This window comes from Lissotriton helveticus, chromosome 5_1 (assembly GCF_964261635.1).
Source record: "Lissotriton helveticus chromosome 5_1, aLisHel1.1, whole genome shotgun sequence".
NCBI lineage: Eukaryota > Metazoa > Chordata > Amphibia > Caudata > Salamandridae > Lissotriton > Lissotriton helveticus.
The window spans coordinates 62,795,445-62,810,444 of NC_136065.1; positions in this window are offsets into that span (position 1 = coordinate 62,795,445).

A 15,000-nucleotide genomic window follows, 5' to 3' on the forward strand; every position below is an offset into this window, starting at 1 on the left:
CCTGGCTAGGGTTCGGAACATGGGACCGGGCCCGGGGCTTTAACTCTGTTCGGCAGGTCCCGGGGTGCTGGAGCCCCCGTCCTGCAATCCAGCTGAGGTTCCGGGTGCTGGGGTCCATCGGGGCCTGCAGAGGCTCTCCCTGGCCTGGGGGTAGGGTTTGGAAGCTAAGCCCCAAGCCCGCCATGAGCAGGACGCCGTTTAGGCCCCGGTCGAGCGGGCGAGTGGATTTGTGGAGCCCTGGCCCCAGCCAAGCAGGTTCAGAGCCTCCCCGTGCCAGACTGACGCACCTGAGGGCCCACCGGAGGTCATGCCCGGGCCCCGGCAGCGCATGGGCAGCATATCCCCAGACCTGGTTACCTGGCAGACTGGGACCTGCTGGCACCCTGGCCCTGCCGAGCCCCAGTTCTCTCCCAGGGCTCGACAAATCGACGACCAGATGGCCGAACTTCCCTGGAAGTCCCGATGAGGTGCCATTCGCCTCCCAGATCCCAGCGAGGGCTCCAGGAGGTCGGGTACTTTCACGCTTTGGGTCCCCTCTGTCACCTCGCGTGCAGAGTTTACAAGAAAGGAGGGTAATTTCCCTCCGGATTACTAGGGACAGGGTACGCCCAGACACCCCTCCAAGGCTGGTGGTTCTCTGCCATGGGGACCAGATAGGCTATGCCTGGGTAACACCTCCCTAGGCCACCCGGGGCTTCCTTCCGCCAGGCCGACGGCATGTCAAATTGCCCAGGACGGGCTCCATGGCTCTTGGGCAGTCGTCCCCTGGGCGCCCGGGGCTCCATCCACCCCGGCGGCATGGAAAAGTGGCCAGGACGGGCTCCATGCGTCCCGGGCATTCGTCCCCCGGGCGTCCGGGGCTCTGTTGGACTTGGCCCGCAGGGCTGGTTCACCCCTGAACTTTTTGCCTTATGTGTGACCCTGTGTCAGTGATTTTTGGGTCTCTGCGCACTTTCCCCTGGGTCCCAGAGTGAAAGTGCGTGCGTGTAGTATGGCTGGCCTGCCCTCCCATAGGAATGCATGGGGAATGTGTGTGCCCTGGTAGTTCCTGATGTGTGGGGAGTGCAGGCTCGAGTTTAGTATGTATGAACTCGTGACAGTGAATGCTGCGCAATGGTATGTGCGGCTTGTATGTGTCTAGAAGGGAAGTGTTACTTCTGGACATTGAGATATGTGTGCATGTGCTGTGAGGGTGCTGGAGCGTGATTGGCTGGAGCTGGCTGGCATGCCAGGCTCCAGGAAGTCTGGATGGGTCTGCCCGGTGGTGAGTGGGAGATTAGCATGAGTGATGTGTGGGAGGAGTGTACCTGTGTCCTGGATGGGCTGGGTTTTCCCCACACAATGCTGGCTCCGCCCCCCTGTGGTGTGTCTAACGACCCTAGCCTCCCCAGTGAAAGAAATGGGTGGTTGGGCCATCAAGAGTGCTCCAGAGCCAGCTGAAACTGGTTTTCCCCCCACCCTGCACCTTGAAACAAAGGATTTGGTACTATAAGAAGGGGCTGTGTCCCCTTGGAAAATGTTCTGCTTTTGGATCCTGCCAGAGGGGGCTGTTGCTGCTGCTGGGGCCAGGAGGACCGCCACTTGGACTGTCTCCCTGCCTGGAGACCCAGTGTGCTGGCGCTGGCCCAGCCTTGCCCCCCTGCCTGCCTCCAGCCCCTGCTGGAGCCCTGTCCTGTCCTTCAGTGCTGGGGAGCACTAAGGACTTCGTTGCCTGCAGCCTGAGAGCGCTGCTCTCTGCCCTTCAGCGCTAGGAGCGCTGAGATCGCCTGCCTAGCGCTTGAAAACGCTGGATTTTGCCCGAGCGCCGTGAGCGCTGTATTTTGCCCGCCCTGTGTGGTGGTTTGACGGCGCGGGTGCCACCCCGCTCATTGCCGTATTATTTTGCCCGGTTTTGAGTGATCTACGAGGGAGCCCACTCCTCGGATCATCTGGGAGCCCGCCTGCCTGCCTAAAGCGAGCCGCCGCGCTGCCCGCGGCGACCCGGAAGTGAAGGGATTGCCGGCCAATCACAGCGCGGCCCAGGAAAGGCCGACCGGAAGTCCCGCCTCCCTCGCCGAGCCGCGAGAGAGCCTGCCGAGGCTCCCCGAGAGGAAAGGAGAGCCCCGGGACCAGCGGGAGAGACCCGCCGCCGCTGGAAAGCCCAGCGCTAGACCGGTGAGTGCCTGCCTGCAGAGGAGGGGGGGGAGCGTCGGGACACATTGCCGGTGTCCGCCCCGCCCCCTCTCTGTAGCGCGACCTCGCGCCCGGGTGTTTGTGAGCCTGAGGGCTCAGGGGGCATTTCCTGATTTCACGAGCCCTGAGAGGCTCCGAGCGCCCCACGTTCACGTCGAGTCCCCAGAGGGGGGGACTCCCAAAGAGAAGCGCCCGTGTGTTTTGAGCCTGAGGGCTCAGGGAGCATCTCCACGTTTTGGAGCCACGAGGTGCCCCGGGGGCACCAGTTGATTTAGAGCCCAGCGTGGCTCTTGGCAAACTTGATCCCTTTGGGTCCCCAGAGCGAGGGACCCCCCAGCCCAGCGAGGCTGCACCTGTTCATTGCTGGAGCCCTGAGAGGCTCAGCAGCCCCCCCCTTTCTGGTGAGAGAGCCTAAGAGAGGCTCACCAGTGCCACAGTGGTGGTTCTTTGAGCCCAGAGAGGCTCCAACGTTGCCCTAACTTTCCCTGAACCAGTTGCCCAGCACTTTGTGGGCAACTGCCACGTTTAGGACCCTGACACTTTGGACACAGGGCGTCCTAGCCCCAACAAGGCCAGAGGGCCTAGGGACAGTCACAGGTGGTGACTTACGTGAGTTTGGCGCAATTGTACTTTCTATACACCTCTGAATGGGTAGTTTATTCATCATGTGTTCTCTTGTGCTGCACCTCTGAATGTGTTTTTATGCGTCATGTGCCTTTACACCTCTGAATGAATGTTATGCATTGCATCATGTGTTTTCCTCTTACACCCCTACAGGTATTGTAATACATAGGTGGTTGTTTTCTCCCTAGTACAGGTGGTGCTAGTGAGGTCCTGTTACCAGTGATTACTGGTTGTGTGCTCTATTTTTATATTGTGTGCTACAGTGATTTTTATTTCTACAAAGTTCTAAAAGTGCTGATACCCCTGACAGTGGTCCAGGTGGCCCTGTCCTGTACAATATCCCTTGTAAATTCCGCCCGTGCCTGTTGGCACAGTGTAACAAGATGTGTGTTTTATCTGATGTTTATTTATTATAATACAAAGGCTATTTTTATATAACCTTGTGTGGAGTTTCCTTTGTGGTGGGCCTTTGGTTGTTGTTGCTGGGGTGCGTGCGCAAATACTTAGCCTACATCGCCTCCAAGTTTAGCCTTGCTGCTCGCGCCACGTTACCTAGAGGGTGAGTAGGGGTTATCTTGGCGTGTAACTCCCTTGCCCTGACTTGGGTGTGGTGGTCTCTGACTGACTTTGGCGAAAGCCCTGGCCAGCCGGGGATCCCATTTCCAACATTGGCGGCAAGCGGTGGGATAAGGATTTGTGTTTGCGTTGTACCACAGTAGCAGCTGGCCGCACTTCAAAGCTCTACATTTGTTAGATAACCACATTTTGGGGATTATTGTTTTTGGTGAAATTCCATTGTTTCTTCTCCTGAAGAGTGTCATTTTATAATTGTGTTCAGTACATTTGTCCCCCGCCCTGCTTCCAGAGTTTGGTACCTGTGTCACTTTTGGTCAGGTTGAGAAGTCAGGGGTGGTAGAAACTGCCTTACCGATCCGAGGGGAGGGTGTGTGTGGATGAATGGTGTGTTTCCCTGGACGCATGAGTGAGTTCTTTTTTTAAGGAGAGTGTGGAAGTTTTGGAATTGTGTACTCCTACTTCAGATTGCTAGATCCCTTGTGTTGCACGTGTCTGTGAACATCCTGTCAAGATGGAATCTCCTTTTAACCTTTGTGGCCTGTTTAAGTACAGTGTGCATGAGTTGGTACGGTTATGTAAGGAGAGAGACATCCCAGTGAGTGAGTCAGACACCCAGTCCAAGCTTAGGGATAACATGATCCTGTGGCAGAAGAGTGACTGGGAGCGTGAGCACAGTGAGAGGGAGAGGGCCCGGACCGCACACCATGAGGGTGGTGGGTCTGAGGGGAGCCCTGAAGAGTCTGATGTGGAGAGTGAGTGTGACAGTGGATGGGCGCCAGCAGAGAGTGAGTACCCCCTAGATAGGGAGTCCCTTGCTGGGTCCAGTGTCAGATGTAGCACCCCATCCCTTTCCCTGTCCCCAGAGGAGTGGGTGGATAGGAGAGAAGAGAGGGAGCACCAGCTGGCCATGGAGAAGCTCCGGTTAGAGTATGCCAGAGAGATGGCGCAGCTGGGTGTGAATGAGCGGACTGCAGAGGCTGAGAGGGCCTTGGCCAGGGAGAAGATAGCCCTAGAGTGTAGGTTATCCCCTGAGCGCAGTCTTAATTTTCTGGATCCCCCAGGGAGGGTTGAGTCCAGTGGTGGCAGCTATTTAAATCTCAGTCTAGAAAGTCCCAGTTCCCAGAGTATGGTTCCTGTTTCCCCAGAGGAGGAGAATAGGTTGAGGTTTAGGAACCTTAGGAAACCGTCTCATCAGTCTTGGGTAGACTTTGAGGATGACTGTTGTGGAGCCCTGTGTGATTGGGTACGGGAGCCCACGAAATGTGATTGGGACATATTGTTCGATATGTTTCTCAGAGAGCAGTTGCTCAGTTGTTGTTCACCAGGGTTGCGCCAACACCTAGTAGGGTGTGGATTGTCTGAACCGTGTGACCTTGCAGAGGAAGCAGACCGCTGGGAAAGGGCCAGAGGTTCTGTAGAGTCATTGGTGAGTGACTCCGAAAGTAGTGGGTCAGGGATCTTCCAGCCCAGCGTGGTGGAAGAGGCTCAGTGTAGCCCAGCTAGGTCCCAGTATAGTGAGAAGGGTGTAGGGGCTGACTGCCTGGCTCAGTGGAGCAGGAGTCAGTGGGTGGCTGAGAGCCCCCAGAGGCCCGAAGCCCTGTCTCAGAGCCTGGGTGGTTTCTTGAGGGAACACCAGGTTGGGGACCTAGGCTGTCCTGTTAGCCCATTTGAGGAGGATCTCCTAGTGAGTAGAGGACCTGGAGCGTCTGTAACCAGAGCTCCTGTGGTTCCAGAGGCTGGCAGTACCGCTCCGGTAGGGAGGGTACAGGAGTCCAGCGTGAGGAGTGATTGGGGGATGAGTTTCCCAGTGGATGCACCAGTGGACCAGAGACTAGCCAGGTGGGCTAGATCTTCTTGGAGGGACCCGGGTGGCACCACTTCTGGTCTGGGGGATCGTCACGCACTGTCAGGTGGACAGAGGGCGGGAGATCTGCGCCAGACAGACAGTCACACAACAGATGTGTCAGTTGTTAGCCTCAGAGGGATTGTGGGTGAGTCCCAAGAAGTCCTGGAGTGCCAGGCAATTGTTCCACCAAAGGTTTTAGACCGGAGGTTGGATGGCCAGGTTCAGGATCAGCCTGACCTGAAGGGTAGGACGACTGTAACCAGTGTCCTGACCGGTTCTTCTTCCAGAGGAACCTCTCCAGAGGGGAGAGGGCAGACCTCTGGAAGGGGGTGCAGAGGGTGGGAGAGCCCAACTCTGACCCCGGTGCAACCTGAGGGGTTAAACCCTAGGTTGGGATGGCGTTCTAGGTGTCCCCCTCGCACGGGGAGGAGGAACCCTAAAAGAAGAGGTAAGGGGAGGAGAGCCTTCCCTGAGACTCCTGGTCCACCTGAGGTTGTAGACCCTAGGCTGGAGAACCAGTGGCAGTCTAGCCCTGTCTGGCAGACAGGAAGAGTGGAGAGTGGCTACTATGGGCCTGGGGTTACTACCCCCCACTTCGTGAGTAGGCAGGAACCAGTGGCACCTGGGTGGCCTAGGGCCTGGTCCTGGCCGCAAACAGCTGAGGAGTACCAGTGGGGTAGCCCAGCTGGTCCTTACGGTAGCTTTAGAAGGAACCCTAGGGGTTCACCGTGGCATAGAACAGGAGGGTGTCCCGGCAGTGGCGGGCCTGCGTCCGTGTTCTATCGCCCCAAGCAGGGAAGTCCATCACGGTGGTGATTGTTCTCCCCTGCGTTTTGGCTGGAAGGGGGTTATGTTGGACTTGGCCCGCAGGGCTGGTTCACCCCTGAACTTTTTGCCTTATGTGTGACCCTGTGTCAGTGATTTTTGGGTCTCTGCGCACTTTCCCCTGGGTCCCAGAGTGAAAGTGCGTGCGTGTAGTATGGCTGGCCTGCCCTCCCATAGGAATGCATGGGGAATGTGTGTGCCCTGGTAGTTCCTGATGTGTGGGGAGTGCAGGCTCGAGTTTAGTATGTATGAACTCGTGAGAGTGAATGCTGCGCAATGGTATGTGCGGCTTGTATGTGTCTAGAAGGGAAGTGTTACTTCTGGACATTGAGATATGTGTGCATGTGCTGTGAGGGTGCTGGAGCGTGATTGGCTGGAGCTGGCTGGCATGCCAGGCTCCAGGAAGTCTGGATGGGTCTGCCCGGTGGTGAGTGGGAGATTAGCATGAGTGATGTGTGGGAGGAGTGTACCTGTGTCCTGGATGGGCTGGGTTTTCCCCACACAATGCTGGCTCCGCCCCCCTGTGGTGTGTCTAACGACCCTAGCCTCCCCAGTGAAAGAAATGGGTGGTTGGGCCATCAAGAGTGCTCCAGAGCCAGCTGAAACTGGTTTTCCCCCCACCCTGCACCTTGAAACAAAGGATTTGGTACTATAAGAAGGGGCTGTGTCCCCTTGGAAAATGTTCTGCTTTTGGATCCTGCCAGAGGGGGCTGTTGCTGCTGCTGGGGCCAGGAGGACCGCCACTTGGACTGTCTCCCTGCCTGGAGACCCAGTGTGCTGGCGCTGGCCCAGCCTTGCCCCCCTGCCTGCCTCCAGCCCCTGCTGGAGCCCTGTCCTGTCCTTCAGTGCTGGGGAGCACTAAGGACTTCGTTGCCTGCAGCCTGAGAGCGCTGCTCTCTGCCCTTCAGCGCTAGGAGCGCTGAGATCGCCTGCCTAGCGCTTGAAAACGCTGGATTTTGCCCGAGCGCCGTGAGCGCTGTATTTTGCCCGCCCTGTGTGGTGGTTTGACGGCGCGGGTGCCACCCCGCTCATTGCCGTATTATTTTGCCCGGTTTTGAGTGATCTACGAGGGAGCCCACTCCTCGGATCATCTGGGAGCCCGCCTGCCTGCCTAAAGCGAGCCGCCGCGCTGCCCGCGGCGACCCGGAAGTGAAGGGATTGCCGGCCAATCACAGCGCGGCCCAGGAAAGGCCGACCGGAAGTCCCGCCTCCCTCGCCGAGCCGCGAGAGAGCCTGCCGAGGCTCCCCGAGAGGAAAGGAGAGCCCCGGGACCAGCGGGAGAGACCCGCCGCCGCTGGAAAGCCCAGCGCTAGACCGGTGAGTGCCTGCCTGCAGAGGAGGGGGGGGAGCGTCGGGACACATTGCCGGTGTCCGCCCCGCCCCCTCTCTGTAGCGCGACCTCGCGCCCGGGTGTTTGTGAGCCTGAGGGCTCAGGGGGCATTTCCTGATTTCACGAGCCCTGAGAGGCTCCGAGCGCCCCACGTTCACGTCGAGTCCCCAGAGGGGGGGACTCCCAAAGAGAAGCGCCCGTGTGTTTTGAGCCTGAGGGCTCAGGGAGCATCTCCACGTTTTGGAGCCACGAGGTGCCCCGGGGGCACCAGTTGATTTAGAGCCCAGCGTGGCTCTTGGCAAACTTGATCCCTTTGGGTCCCCAGAGCGAGGGACCCCCCAGCCCAGCGAGGCTGCACCTGTTCATTGCTGGAGCCCTGAGAGGCTCAGCAGCCCCCCCCTTTCTGGTGAGAGAGCCTAAGAGAGGCTCACCAGTGCCACAGTGGTGGTTCTTTGAGCCCAGAGAGGCTCCAACGTTGCCCTAACTTTCCCTGAACCAGTTGCCCAGCACTTTGTGGGCAACTGCCACGTTTAGGACCCTGACACTTTGGACACAGGGCGTCCTAGCCCCAACAAGGCCAGAGGGCCTAGGGACAGTCACAGGTGGTGACTTACGTGAGTTTGGCGCAATTGTACTTTCTATACACCTCTGAATGGGTAGTTTATTCATCATGTGTTCTCTTGTGCTGCACCTCTGAATGTGTTTTTATGCGTCATGTGCCTTTACACCTCTGAATGAATGTTATGCATTGCATCATGTGTTTTCCTCTTACACCCCTACAGGTATTGTAATACATAGGTGGTTGTTTTCTCCCTAGTACAGGTGGTGCTAGTGAGGTCCTGTTACCAGTGATTACTGGTTGTGTGCTCTATTTTTATATTGTGTGCTACAGTGATTTTTATTTCTACAAAGTTCTAAAAGTGCTGATACCCCTGACAGTGGTCCAGGTGGCCCTGTCCTGTACAATATCCCTTGTAAATTCCGCCCGTGCCTGTTGGCACAGTGTAACAAGATGTGTGTTTTATCTGATGTTTATTTATTATAATACAAAGGCTATTTTTATATAACCTTGTGTGGAGTTTCCTTTGTGGTGGGCCTTTGGTTGTTGTTGCTGGGGTGCGTGCGCAAATACTTAGCCTACATCGCCTCCAAGTTTAGCCTTGCTGCTCGCGCCACGTTACCTAGAGGGTGAGTAGGGGTTATCTTGGCGTGTAACTCCCTTGCCCTGACTTGGGTGTGGTGGTCTCTGACTGACTTTGGCGAAAGCCCTGGCCAGCCGGGGATCCCATTTCCAACAGGCTCCATCCAGGCTGACGGTATGGCAGAGTGCCCGGGTCGGGCTCCATGGTTTTCACGGTGGTCCTCCCCTGGGTGTCTGGGGGCTCCAGGCCGAAGGCATGGAAAAGTGCCCAGGACGGGCTCCATGCGTCCCGGGCATTCGTCCCCCGGGCGTCCGGGGCTCAATCCAGGCTGACGGTATAGCAGAGTGCCCGGGTCGGGCTCCATGGTTTTCACGGTGGTCCTCCCCTGGGTGTCTGGGGGCTCCAGGCCGAAGGCATGGAAAAGTGCCCAGGACGGGCTCCATGCGTCCCGGGCATTCGTCCCGGGACGGGGACGGGGACAGGGACAGGGTCGGGAGAGTCCAGGCGGCTTCACTTCCGTGTCCAGCCATCTGATCGCCCAGATTCCCTCGGCCATCTGGTCGCCCGGATCCCCTCGGGCATCTGGTCGCCCGCAACGCTTTCCTATAAGGGCGACCAGATGGCCGAACTTCCCTGGAAGTCCCGATGAGGTGCCATTCGCCGCCCGGATCCCAGCGAGGGCTCCAGGAGGTCGGGTACATTCGCGCCTTGGGTCCCCTCTGTCACCTCGCGTGCACAGATTACAAGAAAAGGGGGTAATTTTCCTCCGGATTACTAGGGAGAAGGGTACGCCCGGACACCCCTCCGAGGCTGGCGGTTCTCTGCCATGGGGACCAGATGGGCTATGCCTGGGCAACACCTCCCTAGGCCACCCGGGGCTTCCTTCCTCCAGGCCAACCGCATGTCAAATTGCCCAGGACGGGCTCCATGGCTCCTGGGCAGTCGTCACCCGGGCGTCCGGGGCTCCGTCCAGGCTGACGGCATGGAAAAGTGCCCAGGACAGGCTCCATGCGTCCCGGGCATTCATCCCCCGGGCGTCCGGGGCTCCATCCAGGCTGACGGCATGGCAGAGTGCCCGGGTCGTGATCCATGGTTTCCAGGGATGTCCTCCCCTGGGTGTCTGGGGGCTCCAGGCCGAATGCATGGAAAAGTGCCCAGGACGGGCTCCATGCGTCCCGGGCATTCGTCCCCTGGGCGTCCGGGGCTCCATCTAGGCTGACGGTATGGCAGAGTGCCCGGGTCGGGCTCCATGGTTTTCACGGTGGCCCTCCCCTGGGTGTCTGGGGGCTCCAGGCCGAAGGCACGGAAAAGTGCCCAGGACGGGCTCCATGCGTCCCGGTCACTCGTACCCCGGACGTCCGGGGCTCCATCCAGGCTGACGGCATGGCAGCGTGCCCGGGTCGGGCTCCATGGGTCCCGGGCAGCCCTCCCCCGGGCGTCCGGGGCTCCCACCTCCAGGCAGACGGCATGTCAAAGTGCCCAGGACGGGCTCCATGAGTCTGGGACAGTCCTCCCCCGGGCGTCTGGGACACCCGTCTCCATGAGGCCAACGGCATAGGCAAAGTACCCAGGACGGGCTCCATGGGTCCCGGGCAGACCTCTCCCCGGGCATCCGGGGCTCCCACCTCCAGGCCGACGGAATGTCAAAGTACCCAGGACGGGCTCCATGGGTCCCGGGCAGCTTCCCCCGGGCGTCCGGGGCACCCACCTCCAGGCCGACGGCATGTCAAAGTACCCAGGACGGGCTCCACGGGTCCCGGGCATTCCTCCCCCCAGGTCGTCCGGGCCCTAGAGCTCCGGTGGTCCAACCTGCGCCTGAGGCCCAGCCGGGGTCCAAGAGCCCTGCCTTGCGTGGGCAGGAAGTCAGGAACCCCACCGCGAAGGCTTGGGATGGATGGGGAGCTGGGAGTCCTTTCGATCCCGGCCATCTGGTCGCCCGCGATGCTTTCCAATGGGGCGACCAGATGGCTGGGCTTCCCTGGAAGTCCCGATGAGGTGCCATTCGCCTCCCGGATCCCAGCTAGGGCTCCATGAGGTCGGGTTCTTTTACGCCTTGGGTCCCCTCTGTCACCTCGCGTGCACGGATTGCAAGAAAGGGGGGTAATTTCCCTCCGGATTACTAGGGGCAGGGTACGCCCGGACACCTCTCCAGGGCTGGTGGTTCTCTGCCCGGGGGACCAGATGAGATATGCCTGGGCAACACCTCCCCCGGGCGTCTGGGGGCTCCATTCTCCGGGCCAACGGCATGGCTCAATGCCCAGGACGGGCTCCACGTGTCCCGGACAGACCGCCCCTGGGCGTCCGGGGCACCCATCTCCAGGAGGCCAATGGGATGGCAAAGTACCCGGGAAGGGCTCCACGGGTCCCGGGCAGCCTTCCCCCGGGCGTCCGGGGCTCCCACCTCCAGGCCGACGGCATGTCACACTGCCCAGGACGGGCTCCATGGGCCCCGGACAGACCTCCCCCCGGGCGTCCGGGGCACCCATCTCCAGGAGGCCAACGGGATGGCAAAGTACCCGGGAAGGGCTCCACGGGTCCCGGGCAGCCTTCCCCCGGGCGTCCGGGGCTCCCACCTCCAGGCCGACGGCATGTCACACTGCCCAGGACGGGCTCCATGGGCCCCGGACAGACCTCCCCCGGGCGTCCGGGGCACCCATCTCCAGGAGGCCAACGGGATGGCAGAGTAACCGGGAAGGGCTCCACGGGTCCCGGGCAGCCTTCCCCCGGGCGTCCGGGGCTCCCACCTCCAGGCCGACGGCATGTCACACTGCCCAGGACGGGCTCCATGGGCCCCGGACAGACCTCCCCCGGGCGTCCGGGGCACCCATCTCCAGGAGGCCAACGGGATGGCAGAGTAACCGGGAAGGGCTCCATGGGTCCCGGGCAGCCCTCCCCCGGGCGTCCGGGGCTCCCACCTCCAGGCCGACGGCATGTCACACTGCCCAGGACGGGCTCCATGGGCCCCGGACAGACCTCCCCCGGGCGTCCGGGGCACCCATCTCCAGGAGGCCAACGGGATGGCAGAGTAACCAGGAAGGGCTCCATGGGTCCCGGGCAGCCCTCCCCCGGGCGTCCGGGGCTCCCACCTCCAGGACGAAGGCATGTCAAAGTGCCCAGGGCGGGCTCCACGGGCCCCGGGCAGCCCTCCCCCCGGGCGTTCGGGGCACACATCTCCAGGAGGCCAACGGCATTGGCAAAGTACCCGGGAAGGGCTCCACGGGTCCCGACCAGGCTTCCCACGGGCGTCCCGGGCACCCTCCTCCAGGCCGACGGCATGTCAAAGTGTCCAGGACGGGCTCCATGGGTCCCGGGCAGCCCGCTCCCGGGCGTCCGGGGCTCCCACCTCCAGGCCGACGGCATGTCAAAGAGCCCAGGACGGGATCCACGGGTACCGGGCAGTCCTCCCCCGGGCGTCCGGGGCTCCCATCTCCAGGCCAACGGCATGGCTCAATGCCCAGGACGGGCTCCATGGGTCCCGCGCAGGCCTCCCCCGGACGCGTCCGGGGCAACCATCTCCATGAGGCCAACGGCATTGGCAAAGTACCCGGGAAGGGCTCCACGGGTCCCGGGCAGACCTCCCCGGGCGTCCAGGGCACCCACCTCCAGGCCGACGGCATGTAAAAGTGCCCAGGACCAGTTCCACGGGTCCCGGGCAGTCCTCCCCCGGGCGTCCGGGGCTCCCTTCCCCGGGCCAAAGCATTCCAGAGTGCCCAGGACGGGCTCCACGGGTCCCGGGCGTCCAGGGCTCCCTTCCCCGGGCCAACGGCTTGTCAGAGTGCCCAGGACGGGCTACGGGCCCCGGGCGTCCGGGGCACCCTTCCCCGGGCCAGCGGCATGTCAGAGTGCCCAGGACGAGTTCCACGGGACCCGGACGTCCGGGGCTCCCTTCCCCGGGCCAACGGCATACAGGAGTGCCCAGGACGGGCTCCACAGGTCCCGGTCGTCTGGGGCTCCCTTCCCCGGGCCAACAGCTTGTCAGAGTGCCCAGGACGGGCGCCACGGGTCCCGGGCAGTCCTCCCCCGGGCCAACAGCAGGTCAGAGTGCCCAGGACGGGCTCCACGGGTCCCGGGCAGCTCCATGCCCAAACCCATTTGAAAACCCGCCGCAGCGAAGGGGTTATAGGCGGCCATCTATTCGAATGCACAAATGCATGCTGTGACATCGCATTCCTTTACAGCGAGATGCCTTGGCATCGCAAGTCAGTAGATCAACTTGATCTAGAGGACACACAAACTAAAGGCATAATACAATCTATTTTTCAAACTCCAACCTGCGCAACAGGAGGGAAAGTGTTGATATACTAGCCCCTTCAGTGCTAATGACGGCTCCTGCTCGTCACGATTCCAGTAGGGAAGGTGTTGGTACATTCCTTATGTTGGAGCGCCATCTAGAGCAAGTCCGGTAGATAATGTGTTTGCAATAGTAGCGCGCAATGCTTTCCAATGGGGCGACCAGATTGCCGGGCTGACATGGAAGGCCTGAGGTCCAGGGGAGGGTGGCCTCCCCATCCCGGGCGCTGTCCTTGGTCCTGCTGCGTGGCAGGGTGCCCGGGACGGGGTCCTGGAGGGCCCGGGAGGCTTCCCCCTGCGCCTCCGGGCTTGGGAGCCCAGGCTGGGCCCCGGGTCGGGTGCCACGGCCCTGGGCCCTGTCTCCCAGCCTGCCGCACTGCCAAGGGCCCGGAAAGGGGTTCCGGTGTGCCCGGGGAGCCTCCCCTTGCTTGGCTGGGTTCAGGAGCAGTGGCTAGGGCCCCTGAGGGCCCGGGGAGGGCGGCCTCCCCACCCCGGGCTCTGTCCTTGGTCCTGCTGCGTGGCAGGGTGCCCGGGATGGGGTCCGGAGGGACCGGGGAGGCGTCCCATGCACCTCCGGGCTTGGGAGCCCCGGCTGCGTCCAGGGGCCCGGCCGGGCCCCGGGTCTGTTTCTCCGGCCCTGGGCCCTGTCTCCCAGCCTGCCGCACTGCCAAGGGCCCGGGAAGGGGTTCCGGTGTGCCCGGGGAGCCTCCCCTTGCTTGGCGGGGTTCAGGAGCAGTGGCTAGGGCCCCTGAGGGCCCGGGGAGGGTGGCCTCCCCACCCCGGGCTCTGTCCTTGGTCCTGCTGCGTGGCAGGGTGCCCGGGACGGGGTCCGGAGGGACCGGGGAGGCGTCCCATGCACCTCCGGGCTTGGGAGCCCCGGCTGCGTCCAGGGGCCCGGCCGGGCCCCGGGTCGGTTTCTCCGGCCCTGGGCCCTGTCTCCCAGCGTGCCGCACTGCCAAGGGCCCGGGAAGGGGTTCCGATGTGCCCGGGGAGCCTCCCCTTGCTTGGCTGGGTTCAGGAGCAGTGGCTAGGGCCCCTGAGGGCCTGGGGAGGGCGGCCTCCCCACCCCGGGCTCTGTCCTTGGTCCTGCTGCGTGGCAGGGTGCCCGGGACGGGGTCCGGAGGGACCGGGGAGGCGTCCCATGCACCTCCGGGCTTGGGAGCCCCGGCTGCGTCCAGGGGCCCGGCCGGGCCCCGGGTTGGTTTCTCCGGCCCTGGGCCCTGTCTCCCAGCCTGCCGCACTGCCAAGGGCCCGGGAAGGGGTTCCGGTGTGCCCGGGGAGCCTCCCCTTGCTTGGCTGGGTTCAGGAGCAGTGGCTAGGGCCCCTGAGGGCCCGGGGAGGGCGGCCTCCCCACCCCGGGCTCTGTCCTTGGTCCTGCTGCGTGGCAGGGTGCCCGGGACGGGGTCCGGAGGGACCGGGGAGGCATCCCATGCGCCTCCGGGCTTGGGAGCCCCGGCTGGGTCCAGGGGCCCGGGCGGGCCCCGGGTCGGGTGCTCAGGCCCTGGGCCCTGTCTCCCAGCCTGCCGCACTGCCAAGGGCCCGGAAAGGGGTTCCGATGTGCCCGGGGAGCCTCCCCTTGCTTGTCTGTGTTCAGGAGCTCCATCCGGGGCCCCTGAGGGCCCCGGGGAGGGTGGCCTCCCCACCCCGGGCTCCGTCCTGGGTCCTGCTGCGGGGCAGGGTGCCCGGGACGGGGTCCGGCGGGCCCGGGGAGGCTTCCCCTGTGCCTCCGGGCCTGGGAGCCCCGGCTGGGTCCAGGGGCCCGGTCGGGGCCCCGGGTCGGGCGCTCCGGCCCTGGGCCCGGTCCCCCGGGCTGCCGCTCCACCCAGGGCCCAGGACAGGGGTCCGTCGGTCCCTTGCAGGCCTCCCCTGCTTGTCAAGGTGTAAGCGGGCCCCGGGTCGGAGGGCCCGCCGGCCCCTGGCAGCCTCCATGGCTGTGGCCCGGCTGGGGCCCCGGGCCTCCGGCCCGCCATGCCCCGGGCGCCCGCTCCCTCCTTCGTGGGGGCACGGGGCGACCGGATGGCGTCCCTTTCGTGCCCGGCCATCTGGTCGCCCGGATCCCCTCGGCCATCTGGTCTCCCGGATCCCCTCGGCCATCTGGTCTCCAGTATCCCCTCGGCCATCTGGTCTCCCGGATCGCCTCGGCCATCTGGTCGCCCGCAATGCTTTCCAATGGGGGCGACCAGATGGCCGAACTT